Genomic DNA, 13,688 nt, shown 5'->3' on the forward strand with positions numbered 1-13,688 from the left:
CACTCACTCTCTCACACACACTTTCCCATCTCTATCTGGCCTCATCTTCTCTGGAGCTTGCATCCTCTTCCCGTCCATGGCTCCACTCACCACATACACATGCCAGACATCGTTGTCACCTGCCCTGGCATGCGCCTTGCTCACGCTCTCTCCATCTGTCTTTGTGCGTGAGCTTGTCCTGCATAATCATAGGGCGAGGTCCCAGACCAGGGACCCAGGGTGGAGTGCTGGAAATCAAGGCCCTCTCTCAGTCCAAAAACTGAGCCATAGAGCTGGCTGGAGAAGATATTGAACGTGCCTGCACCGATGATGAGGTGGGTGGCTCACACCCAAGTGAGGATCATGCACCAGTTCATCCCTCAGACAACCATACTGTGAGTGCTTTGTCCTGTTTTAGAGTCACCTGCCATCTACTAATTACCTCTCCTTCTTTCATAGGAATCTCTGGAAAACTATTGGGGGCATCCACATGCCAAGCCCTCAGCTCCAGCCCTGAAGACACCCAGGATGAGGAACCAGAGAACCACAGCAGAAGACCCATCACAGCGCTCGCCCACACCCTCCACCAGCACAGAAACACACACCTTGGTGGAACCCAGTTCTAGAGCAGGCTCAAGGTCACAATCTGGTCCACAGCAGGAGGAGGCAAGGACATTTAAGGCCACCGTCACTTGGAGGACCAGTGGAGGCTACAATTCTGCTGAGTCTAGGTCAGATGATGAGCCTCCGTATTCGGTCCTATATCAGTTGGTGGAGCTGCAGCGACAATCACGGGAACATCAGGAAGGGCTGTCAGCTGCATTCCTCAGATTGCAATGGACAATGGAGGAGTCCACCCACGTTCAATCTGAGGTGATAGTGCCAGCATGCCAAGTCACCAAGGTCAACATTGGTAGGGTGGCAGCTGCCATGGAGACTTTGGTCCAGGACATCGGACCTGCACTGGTGTAGGAGCTGCACTCCATCACTGTAGCCATTGGTGGCATCCATCAGTGGCTATGTGAAAGGGGGCAGGGGCACTTCAATCTCACTGTCCCTTCTCCTCAAGGAGTCAGCTAGGGGCCCAAGGGCACCCATAGGGAGGAGGACCAGCTGGAACCCTGGGGCCATCCACCCAGTTGACTCCGGAGCTCTCCAGCCAAGCCAAATCCCCTCTTCCTGTGACCCCAACACCTCCAGCTCCAAAGGCCGAGGAGGGCACACCCAAAGCAGGACACCCAAAGCAGGGCACGCAAAGCAGGCTGGGGCCCTCCGGGTCTCAGCTCTCCAGAAGGCTCCCACAAAGGTCATCACAGACAACAGGGGGTAGCAGCCAGTAGGCTGCCTCCACCTGCTGTGGTTGTCGAGGAAGCACCAAGGCATAGTGGTAGTGTTGGGAAAGTTAAAAAGGTTTAGGAGCACAATGGTGACACAGGTGTTCGCAACATGTGTATAATGTTTGCACATGTAAATGGATTCGCACCTATTTCACATCTCCTCATGTGTATGTCTCCTTTTTATGATGAGCTGTGTTGCTGTTAATCAAGTGTGATAGCATGGTGCCTCCCCCTGCTTATTGCAGATATCGCTATCATGGTCATCTCCTCTATGTAGAGTCATCACAGTGTGCTACCTGTTTCTAGGTCATTCTCGACATCAGTGATGCTTCACCCTTAATGTTAAGTATGCTTATGGAAGGAACCTCGTTCACATGCTTTGCAGGGTCATGTCATATTTATTCTTGGCCGTGTAAGATTGAGGCAGAGGTATTCTCCTATCTCATCTGCATTCTTGAAAGGTGAAGGTGTGATGTACAAGGAAAGATGTGTTCAAGCATGGAGAAGGGTCATACATTGTGCAACTCCATATGTTCTCTGTCTCTCAGCAGCGTTTTCATGCTATGAGCCCATACTCAGGACTCATGTGAGCTGCTGTCAGCTGTCGACTTTCTGAGTATACACCTGCTGAGCTCACCAATAAGCGGGAGCAGCTTGCCACCTCAAGATGACGAAGCTCTGCCACGTTATTGTCCTGGCACTTAAATGTCCAACCCTGAGCATCTCTCACCCTGTAGTTGTGTCTGTTGTGGGGACAAGGCTCTCTCGTCACAAACTCGGGATACAGCGCTGTGCGTCACCTCACCTGAGCACTCGCTGAGGTGACTGATGCTAATTCCAAATAGCTATTTCTGGCAGGCAGTAGAGCCTTTGAGCATGCTCTGGAAGCACACATCATTGCTTTAGACAATGGGGTTGCAGTGCGGATGTACTGAAGTTGAAGCGTGCTCTTTATTTGCAATGACTCGTACCCTTGAGAGCTTCAAGGTGTCTGAGTATTTTGGACTTAGCAAGGGCCAGGGCTGACCATGAGGGCCCAATGTCTGTGTTAAAGAGGAGGCATTTTAAATCCTGGTAGGCAAGTGTTGACGTCATCATTCTCAGTTGGTTCGCATCTATGTCAAGCTGAAGATAAATGCAGCCCAGGGTCCCTAACTCAGAGTGCCAGGTGTCAGTGTGATTTGGAAGAAAGCACCACAGGCAACTGAGTCATTCTAAAGGGAGTCACAGCAACAGAACGCCATCGGCTGCCTTGTCCCTAAGGTGAATTATCTGATGCACCATCGATGTTTCACTGGGTGCGCTGTACCGTTGCTTGAGATGGATCTCCTTGAAGAGCCTTGTCACATTGAAGACATACAGTTACAACCCCACTGAGGGTTGTGCAACAGCTCCTGCCTCTTATAGGGTACCATTGCGACTGGGATGCTGGAGAGATGTTTGAAGAGGCAGCACCTTATGACGTCTGATGCCAGGATGCCCTCTTCCAGTAAGCATCTCATCTCAGCAAGGACACATGCTCCCAAAAACACATGCTCCCGATGACACATGCTCCCCAGGACACATGCTCCCGATGACACATGCTGCTGAGGACACATGCTCCCCAGGACACATGCTCCCGAGGACACATGCTCCCGAGGACACATGCTGCTGAGGACACATGCTCCCGAGGGCACATGCTCCAGAGGGCACATGCTGCTGAGGACACATGCTCCCGATGACACGTGCTGCTGAGGACACATGCTCCCCAGGACACATGCTCCCGAGGACACATGCTCCCCAGGACACATGCTCCCGAGGGCACATGCTGCTGAGGACACATGCTGCTGAGGACACATGCTGCTGAGGACACATGCTGCTGAGGACACATGCTCCCGAGGACACATGCTCCCGAGGACACATGCTCCCCAGGACACATGCTCCCCAGGACACATGCTCTCGAGGGCACATGCTGCTGAGGACACATGCTGCTGAGGACACATACTCCCGAGGACACATGCTCCCGAGGACACATGCTCCCGAGGACACATGCTGCTGAGGCTTCATCGTCCTTCAAAGGATCAGGACGATGTGAGCCTGATGTGTAGCTATTCACTCTTATATCGAAGTGCGTGGGTGAGAGGAATAGCAATGCTGGTGCTCATGGTGGCCCATGATGGAGAGCACTTTTCGAAGAGGGTACTCGCTAAAACTCACCATCCTCCTGGTGAAATGTGGTGGCAATGAGGGTCTCACACGCACATCTACCTTGCCTGGTCCATGCCATGGCCTCTTCTCCTGCAGCCTCAGCTTCCTCAAAATCATCACCCTCATCCCCTTCAGGATCCTCCTCATTGGAGGAGACGTGCAGCTCATCTATCTCACCATCTGGTAAGGTCTGCCCCCTTTCCAGCGCCAGGTTGTGAAGCATGCAGCTAGCTACACTGATCCATGAGACCTCCCTGGAGAGTGCACTGGAATGTATTGGTGTACTCCGCCAGATCTGTCCAGGAATTGAATCTTTAAGAACTCTATGGTGTGCTCCAACAATGTTCGGGTAATGGCCTGAGTTTTGTTGTACCTTCTCTCTGTAAGAGTCTGAGGCTGCCACACAGGCGTAATCAGCCATTCTTTTCTTCATTCGTTGATGGGATGTGGGCGTCGCTGCCTAGGCCAGCATTTATTGCCCATCCCTAGTTATTCTTGAGAATCTGTTGGTGAGCTGCCTTCTTGAACTGCTGCAGTCCATGTGGTATAGAAATACCCACAGTACTCTTAGGAAGCGAGTTCCAGGATTTTGACCCAGCGACTTTGAAGGAATGATGATATATTGCCAAGTCAGGATGATGAGTGACTTGGAGGGGAACTTCCAGGTGGTGGTCTTCCCATCTATCTGCTGCCCTTGTCCTTCTAGATGTTAGTGATTGTGGGTTTGGAAGGTGCTGTCGAAGGAGCCTTGGTGAATTCCTGCAGTAAATGTTGTAAATGGTACACACTGCTCCTACTGTGCATCGGTGGTGGAGGGAGTGAATGGTTGTGGATGTGGTGCCAGTAAAGCAGGCTGCTTTATCCTGGATGGGGTCAAGACCCTTGAATGTTGTGGGAGCTGCACTTATCCAGGCAAATGGAGAGTACTCCATCACGCCCTTGACTTGTGCCTTGTAGATGGTGGACAGGCTTTGAGGAATCAGGAGGTGAGTTACTCATGCAGGATTCCTAGCCTCCAACTTGCTCTTGTAGCCATAGTATTTATATGGCTAGTTCAGTTCAGTTTCTGGTCAATGGTAACCCCCAGGATGTTGATGATGGGGGCTTCAGTGATGGTAATGCCATTGAACATCAAGGGGCGATGGTTGGGTTCTCTCTTGTTGGAGATGGTCTTTGCCTGACACTTGTGTGGTGCGAATGTTACTTGCCACTTGTCAGCCCAAGTCTGGATATTGTCCAGGTCTTGCTGCATTTGGACATGAACTGCTTCAATATCTGAGAAGTCGTGAATGATGCTGAACATTGTGCAATCATTAGCGAACATACCCACTTCTGACCTTCTGATGGAAGGAAGGTCACTGATGAAGCAGCTGCAGATGGTTGGGCTTAGGACGTTACCCTGAGGAACTCCTGCAGTGATGTCCTGGAGCTGAGATGACTGACCGCCAACAACCACAACCATCTTCCTTTGTGCTAGGTATGACTCCAACCAATGGAGAGTTTTCCCCCTGATTCCCACTGACTCCAGTTTTGCTAGGGCTCCTTGATGGCACACTTGGTCAAATGATGCCTTGATATCAAGGGTAGTCACTCTCACCTCACCTCAGGAGTTCAGCTCTTTTGTCCATGTTTGAACCAAGGCTGTAATAAGGTCAGGAGCTGAGTGGCCCTGGCGGAACCCAAACCGGGTGACAGTGAGCAGGTTATTGCTAAGCAAGCGCCACTTGATAGCACTGTTGATGAACCCTCCCATTACTTTACTGATGATCGAGGTTAGGCTGATGGGGCGGTAATTGGCCGGGTTGGATTTGTCCTGCTTTTTGTGTACGGGATATATCTGGGCAATTTTCCATATAGCTGGGTAGATGCCAGTGTTGCACCTGTACTGGAAGAGCTTGGCTACGGGCGTGGCAAGTTCTGGAGTACAAGTCTTCAGTACTATTGCCGGAATATTGTCAGGGCCCATAGCCTTTGCAGTATCCAGTACCTTCTTGATATCAAGTGGAGTGAATCAAATTGGCTAAAGACTGGCATCTGTGATGCTGGGGACCTCTGGAGAAGGCCATATCGTTTGTGGGTACCCTTTGTCACCGAGGAGCCAGCCCTGGATCCTGTGTGGTCCCTCGAAGATGTCCAGGATCTGCAATCTATTCAAGATATATGAGTCATGGACAGGGCCTGGGTTTCTGGCAAAAACCTGCATGATAAGTTTCTTATGATTGCAGACCAGCTCTACATTGAGCGAGTGGAAGTATTTCTAGTTTATGTATTGAAGTGCCTGTTGCCATGGAGCTTTTATAGCCATGAGTGCAGTCGATGGCACCCTGCACCTGTGGGAATCCAGAAATCACTGTAAAGAGCCCAGTACTCTGGCGTCCTGGTGTGTTTGATCTCTGTCAAAATTGACATAATTGTGGGCTTTGGCAAAAAGGGCATCTGTGACCTCATGAATCCACTTGTGAGTAGACGCTTGAGAGATCCTGCAGAGGTCCCCAGTGCAGCCTGGGAAGGAGACACTCGCAAAGAGGTTCAGAGCAGCAGTTACTTTCACAGCTACCAGCAATGGAAGCCCTCCCAGTCCCTGTGGCACCAATTCCTGGGTAATGTGGCAAATGTGAGTCACCAGATCCCTGGTCATGTGGAGCCTTCGGCCACACTGGTTGTTGCTCATCTGCAGATAACACATGTGAGTCCTGCATACCCTGGGCCTGGCAAAGACTCTGTGAGTCTCATCCTGTGTCGTGAGGAGACCCTGCTGGCCTTTGGTCTTGAGGGTTTTGCTTCTCCCTTTGGCGAGCCAGGCATCTCCGCTGCAATTTCCTCCTTCTTCTCTCCTGTCTATAAGCGATAATGCAGGCAGCAATAAATCCAGGTCCCACCTTTCTGATGGTCTCCTCTCAGCAGTTTCAGTGAGAAACAGACAAGTGTCAGCATTGGTCTCCAAAGGTCCTCTTTCTGTCAATGACTTGTCAACGATTGTGGTTTCAAGGACTTTGTTCCCATGTCGGAAAGCACTCACCCCTGAAGTTATGGCCAGCGTGGGGTGCGTATCAAGGTTCCCCTCAAAATGACCAATTGCCAAGAGATTGCTTTGACTAGGTGCTTGGATGTGCTGCTTTCAGCCCAGGCACTGGGAATCTCATTCACTGCACTCTAACACTACGCTCTTTGAAATAAACATGAGGGTAAATGTTTAGTCTGGAAATGAGATTACTTGAGGGGAGGCCTGAGGCTTCTCTTCTGTGAACTGTCCAGCGCCAACTTTCTAACAGGCTACTGAAGCTTGTCCAGTCACCTAATTGCTCTGGAGTTCGCTATTACTCTGGTGAATTTCCACACTGTGAGCTCGCGGTTAAATCAAAGAGATCGATTAGTGTCACTTTGCGGGAATAGTCTTGCATGAATGAGCATCGCTGCTTCACTTTCCTGATTCCCTGCACTGTCATTGAAAGGCTCCTAACATGTCTCAGCTGTGCCTCTTTCCTCATTTAGTGAACGCACAGGTGAGATGGGTGCCCCTTTAATTGCCCCCCTGCCACCCCCCCCCCACCCCCCCCCCCCCACCCCCCCCCACCCCATCCACCCCCCCAGTGCATGCACCTGACCTCCAATCAGCCATCAGAGCCCTCATAAGAAGTGCTTCTCCTCATTTTAATGTTGTACTACGTCACTGCTGCAGGTTGGAAGATGATGAACTCTTACTGCCAGACCAGATTGGACCTCCCTTGTGCAAGTATGGAAACCCCTCCCATCATCCTTCAGGAGCTTAATGTTCAGGTTTTCCTCCCTCCAAGACCTCTCAAACCTCCGCCTGTATTCCTTGACCCCATTGTGTTTGTGGTGCATATCCGTTTATTAGCCCCTGAACATTTTGAAGTGAAGTTGCCTATGTCCCATTTGGACATCACCCCTCCCCATCTTGAGGACACTTACACAGTTAAACATATACCACCAGCCCCCACCCCGCTCCGCACACGCACACACAGACCCTCCCCACCTCAGATACCCCTACAATGCCATTTCCCCAGCTGTAGGCTGCAGATGACTGAGCGTGCAGGCTGCGGCCCATTTTTATTCCAGAAACCCCACAGACCGAGGCGCGTGATGTTACAAGCACACCCTGTGCACCACATGCTGGCCACGACTGAGACAGACCTGACATTCCCTCGCCCTCCTTGGGGAACGGGGACAAGGACAATATTTGCAAGGTCAACAATGTAAACTGAAGGTCTCTTTCACTCAGCGCTCCTCCCATTCTGACCCCAAGTGGCTTATGTCACTCTGTAACATTCTCTTTCCCCATTCTGGTGCTGAGGACATTAAACCCCCACACCCTCCCCCTGGTCACGTGCCTGAGAACAACCTTCCCCACTCGTACCCACCAGTGGTGCCCTAGCCCTGCAGCCCCTTCTCCTGCCTGAGGCCAGTTGCCTCCCTTCCCCAGTACAGCCCTAGCCCCACAACTCATTAAAAGCTACCTCCGCCTCACCACTGGTCTGTTAGGTAGAGACTTGCCTGCGACAACACCTGAAAGCGACGCGGTTCTGCCTGCGAAGCCTGGCGCTGACTCCTGCGATCGCTACGCGATGCAAGGTAGGTGAACTAACCTCGAAGTGACGAGCAAAGTGCAGGCCGCTCGGTGCACGTAGCTTACGTGCTGTTGTGGGACACGTCATTCTAATTGTGAGCTGACGTGCCTGGATAATCCAGCATGGGGGAGGGTTCAATTCTGGTGAGGACTTCTTATAATGAGCTGCAAACATATTGCAATGATGTTCCCGACGCGCTGTGGCGAGAAACGAGGCTCGCCATTGGCGGCTGGAACGCACAATCACGACCTGTTTTTACAACAATGTAAAACTGATTTTTGGCCTCCTCGCAATATTTTCTGCTCCTGTCCACCATGACGCCCACCGTGAATGGGAGTGGAAAATCCCGGCTATTATATTTGTAAAGTAAGAAGAATAGGAGCAATTAATAAGAAGAACATACGAAATAAGAAATAGGAGCAGGAAAAGGTCATTTGGCCCCTTGATCCTGCTCCATTTTCAATGAGATCATGGCTGATCCGATTGCAGCCTTAACTCCACTTTTCTGTCTGCCCTCCATAACCCTTGACTCCCTTGTCAATCAATAAATCTAACTCATTCTTGAAGATATTCGATGATCCAATGATTTAATGTTTGCAAAGAGATCATTATGGTGATTTTAAGGTGGCAAATGGACTGCACTGATTGTTTTATTAGCGTTATCACTGATTTAATTTATTGATTCAGGAGGCTATTGTAGCAATATAACTAAATTATACAAACTGCTGCTGTACAGTACCAAACACAAAGGAATCAGCCACCTTCCACCTCCCATAACAGCCAAGCCTATAAGAAATGAGTAACAATAGAAATGTTTTGTTACTGTGGTTCCACTTGATAACATCAGTCACTCAGCCAACAGTTGCCATGACAGTGGGAAAATGTAGGATGAGCTTGTCAAAACAGCACAAAAGGATCTACATCTAGATTCAAAACAAATGGGTTAAAACTGAATACCTGCAGAATTGTTATTTGGTGTAGAATTCAGCTTTCAGCTGCCATCGGGGGAAATAAATACTTAGCAGAGCAACTTCTCCAGATCATGGAAAAATACTGGAACAGAATTGACAGGACCTGCTCATAAATAAAAGTTACTAATGGGAGGGGGCAAAAAATATATATATATATACCACAGCTTTTATATAAAAGGAGCTAACATTAAATGAGGGGCAAGTAACAAAAAGAACACCACGGGCAACTTCATCACACGGGGGACAATGACTGTGAGACAGTTAGTTTGACTTTGGAAGAAAGAGGCTTGATGGGCCAAATGACCTCTTTTCTTTCCAATATGTGAAGGTATGGACAACTTTGGAGGTCAGGTGACATTCCATTGTGTTTCATTACAGGCTGATGGGGCACAAGTTCACAGCTATTGCATTAAGATCCCATTCTTGGCTGAGGATCTATCCCACTGAGTTTAAGCAACGTGCTTCTCCAATGGGAAGCCGGAATCAGATAGCGAGCCAGCTAGGAACTGTGGTTGAGCAGAGAGATTTAGGTGTCTGAGTTAAGAAATGAATAAAAACTAGTGGATAGATATAGAAAAAATACAGGGATAATTAGCCTTTATCTCAAGAGAGCTGCAATACAAAGGGGTGGGAAATATTTTATAGCTGTAAAGAGTCCTGGTGAGAGCACCCATGGAGTTTTGCATTCAGTTCTGAGGACCACTCTTCAGGAAAGATATAATAACTTTGGAAGGGGGTGCAGTGGAGAATCACCAGAATTATACTGGTGCTGAAAGGATTAAATGGTGAGGACAGGTTACATAAACTAGCCTTGTATTCCCTTGAATATAGAAATTTAAGGGGTTATCTAACTGAATCATTTGAGATCATTAAATGATTTGATAGTGCGGAGAGAACTGAGCTTTTCCCCTGGGCGGACAATCCAGTATAACTTTAAAATAAGAGCGAGGTCATTCAGGGGAGATGTCAGAAAGCATTTCTTCACACAAAAGGTAGTGAAAATCTTGAACTCTCTCCCCCAAAAAGCTCTCGCTCCAGGTCAATTGAAAATGACAAGACTGAAATGAATTATTTTTTGTTAGCCAAAAGTATTAGGGGTTACAGGACCAAGTAGTTGGTGTTGGAGGGGGCAGGGGTGGGATGTGGAGGGTGGTGGGGAGGTCGTAAATGGAATTAAAGTGCAGCTTAGCAAAGTTCTAATTGAATGTCAAAATAGCCCGAAAGGGCTGAATGGCTGAATGATCTGTTCCTCTGTACGTACATTGGCTTGGGCTGAGTGTGGCTTTCTGAGTAGCATAATCTGAACCTTTGTAGGAGGTTTAAGGTTGCATGCCAGTGTCTTGATTAGCACAAGGTTATTTGAAGGTAATGTAGAAAAAAGCCACATAGCGTGGGACAGAAGAGGATCGTTGATTAGAAATCAGAAACTAATGAGCTCAATGAAAAATCATCACTAAAGACTGTTGTTAGTCCAAGTTACCCAATAATCACAGAGGACTTGCAATAGCATTGCAAAAATAGCAACAATTAGGTAAGAGGAGTCTAATAATACATCACCATTTAAACCCCAATTAGTTTAATTTAACATTTTATACAGTGATCTTTTAAAATGTTTAAATTACTTGATTAGTATCACAAATAAGCTTCCATATGAAAAAAATAGGCTCTAGGCTGTTGAGATTTAATCTGAGGCAGTAAAAATTGCTTAAAACCCTAAGAATTGTGAAAAGAAGCCTCAGCTGCTAGATAGTTGAAAAGGATTCATTTTCCTTCTTTTAGTGTTTTTGAATCATAACTCTGGGTCATATAATTGTTAGGATTTTGTGTGAATAATATTTAACATGAACTAAGTTCTAAACATTTTTTTGCAGCCATTTTAATGCAATGTAGCAAAAGATTTCCACCCATGTAACAACAATTGTGGTTTAAAATATCGTTCACAAAGTGTAGTGTTTCATAACAATTCAATGTAGGAAGCCCTATATAAATCCAAACATTATTATTTACATTTAAAATAGTCAATTAGCATATCATGTTGCACATTTCCATCTATATACAGTACCATTAAAAAGCCTGCAGGTGACGATAACTAATGAAACAAGCCTTGTAATATCTTTCCTACCATCACATGATTGATACTGACATGAGGAAAGCACCTTTCATCAAGTAAGTGCATGGAGATTTTGGAAAGTAATTTTCCATATGCTATTTCATGTCAAGGAAGTCAGCGCAGCCAGGATGAATAATGTAGGATGTAAGTTTATGTAGATCGCAGGTTTTCAAGCTGAAGTCTGTGAGACCTAAAGGGTCCATGAAATCATCAGATTTCTGTCCATCTTTCATCGAAATTTAATCTTTTTCCACATCGTTAGAATGTCCTTTTGCTTGCTGAGTACTAATGAAACAATATTTCCTGCAACCTGGTGCACAGCCCACGTGCTGTGCACCCTGCTTACACCCAATGAGGCTGGTGGCCTCATTATTATAGGGCAGGAGAGATGCAAGCAGCTGCCATGACCCCCAGAGCTAGTGTGTCAATCATGGCCATGGGGATAGCAAGACTGGCTTGCTCGGATGGCAGCCAAGGGCCTACAATGAGAACACAGAGAGAGGGAGAGACCATTGAAAGGGAGGAAACTAATAACTTGTGGTGGCCTGCACTTTAATGTGGAATTAGGAGGAGTAATCCAGCTGATTCAATCACTTGTGGAGCAGGTATTCCTGAATGCATCAAACCCCCTGCTTGCTAATGCATTCAGAGCAAATCAATTTCCTGCTGGGGTCCTTGACTAGACGTTAGGACCCTTACGGTCCCATTCAAGTGTCCATGCTTGTTTTAAGGTGTTCTGCAAAGCGGCTACCAGTTTAGGTTTGGTCTCTCCAATGTAGAGGAGACTGCATTGGGAGCAACGAATGCAGTAGACTAAATTAGGGGAAATGCAAGTGAAATGCTGCTTCCCTTGAAAGGAGTGTTTGGCATCCAAGGGCCCAAACACTCCTTTCAAGTGTAGCAGCATTTCACTTGCATTTCCCCTAACTTAGTCTACTGCATTCTTTGCTCCCAATGCAGTCTCCTCTACATTGGAGAGACCAAACCTAAACTGGGCGACCGCTTTGCAGAACACCTGCGGTCTGTCCGCAAGAAAGACCCAAACCTCCCTGTCGCTTGCCATTTTAACACTCCACCCTGCTCTCTTGCCCACATGTCTGTCCTTGGCTTGCTGCATTGTTCCAGTTGAAGCCCAACACAAACTGGAGGAACAGCACCTCATCTTCCGACTAGGCACTTTACAGCCTTCCGGACTGAATATTGAATTCAACAACTTTGATCTTGAACTCCCTTCTCCATCCCCACCCTCTTTTCATTTCTTCCCCCTCCCTTTTGTTTTTTCCAATAATTTATATAGATTTTTCTTTTCCCACCTATTTCCATTATTTTTAAATCTATACCCGTAATGCCCTGTCAGTCTTTCCACCCCACCCCCACTAGAGCTGTACCTTGAGTGTCCTGCCATCCATTCTTAATTAGCACATTCTCTTAGATAATATCACCACTTTCAACACCTCTTTGTTCCTTTGTCTGTGACATCTGCTCCTATCACTGCTTGCTTGTCCCTACAACCACCGCCCCCCCCCAACTTCTCTCCCCCCACCCAACCCCCACCTTAAACCAGCTTATATTTCACCTACCTCCTAATTTTACTCAGTTTTGTTGAAGGGTCATGAGGACTCGAAACGTCAACTCTTTTCTTCTCTGCCGATGCTGCCAGACCTGCTAAGTTTTTCCAGGTAATTCTGTTTTTGCAAAGGATACTTATGCTTGCAATGTCAAGACTTACCTTTCTGTGGTGAGGTTAATGGGAAATGAGTAGACAAATGCAGAAAGTTTCTGACAAAAGGTGAGATGTTGTTTTTAAGAAGCTAATGGTGGAAGGGCGCAACTTGGACTGCAGCCTTTGGATATGCACATTTCACTCTGCATCTCCGCCTCACCTGAAACGGTTGCACGAGTTACTCATTAATAGTGGTGAGTACCATAGCCTTACAGTTGTTTTGGCAACAAATTTTGGCCCATTGATTCAAATCACACTGCAAAGTGTCATTGCAGCACCATTCATATTTGTTGATGGTGGTAATTTGTTTGAAGCTACTATTATGTTTTGACATTCAGATTGAAGTTATAAACCTTTAGAACTTTGATTTTAAGGTTTTTGTAAATTCATGGTGTATGATATTGTTTGGAAATCTCCGGAATTCCTGGCTGCCAAGTTTCATGTTCATTGTCTGTACATCTGTATGAATGTAATGCCTTGAATGGTGATCATTTTCAAGGCTGCGTTGATCTAGAATATAAAGGTTTGCAAACTGCTCATTGCTTTGGCTCTTCCAAATCACTGACAGGTGCTATATAAATTGAAGTTAGTTTGTTATCTTTCTTTCCTCCTTTTTACTTTTATTTTCTTTGTTACAGATAAGTTGACAGTTATGAGTTCATTTTGTTTGCATTGAAGGATTTTAAATTTCAAAATGTTAATGGATAAGGCTATGTTTTCTTCATATTTCTAAACTTGTGTTATTTTTTGCCCCCTGAAGACATGGACTCTTCCTGGGCTATATTTCCTTAG

This window comes from Cetorhinus maximus, chromosome 1 (assembly GCF_964194155.1).
Source record: "Cetorhinus maximus chromosome 1, sCetMax3.hap1.1, whole genome shotgun sequence".
NCBI lineage: Eukaryota > Metazoa > Chordata > Chondrichthyes > Lamniformes > Cetorhinidae > Cetorhinus > Cetorhinus maximus.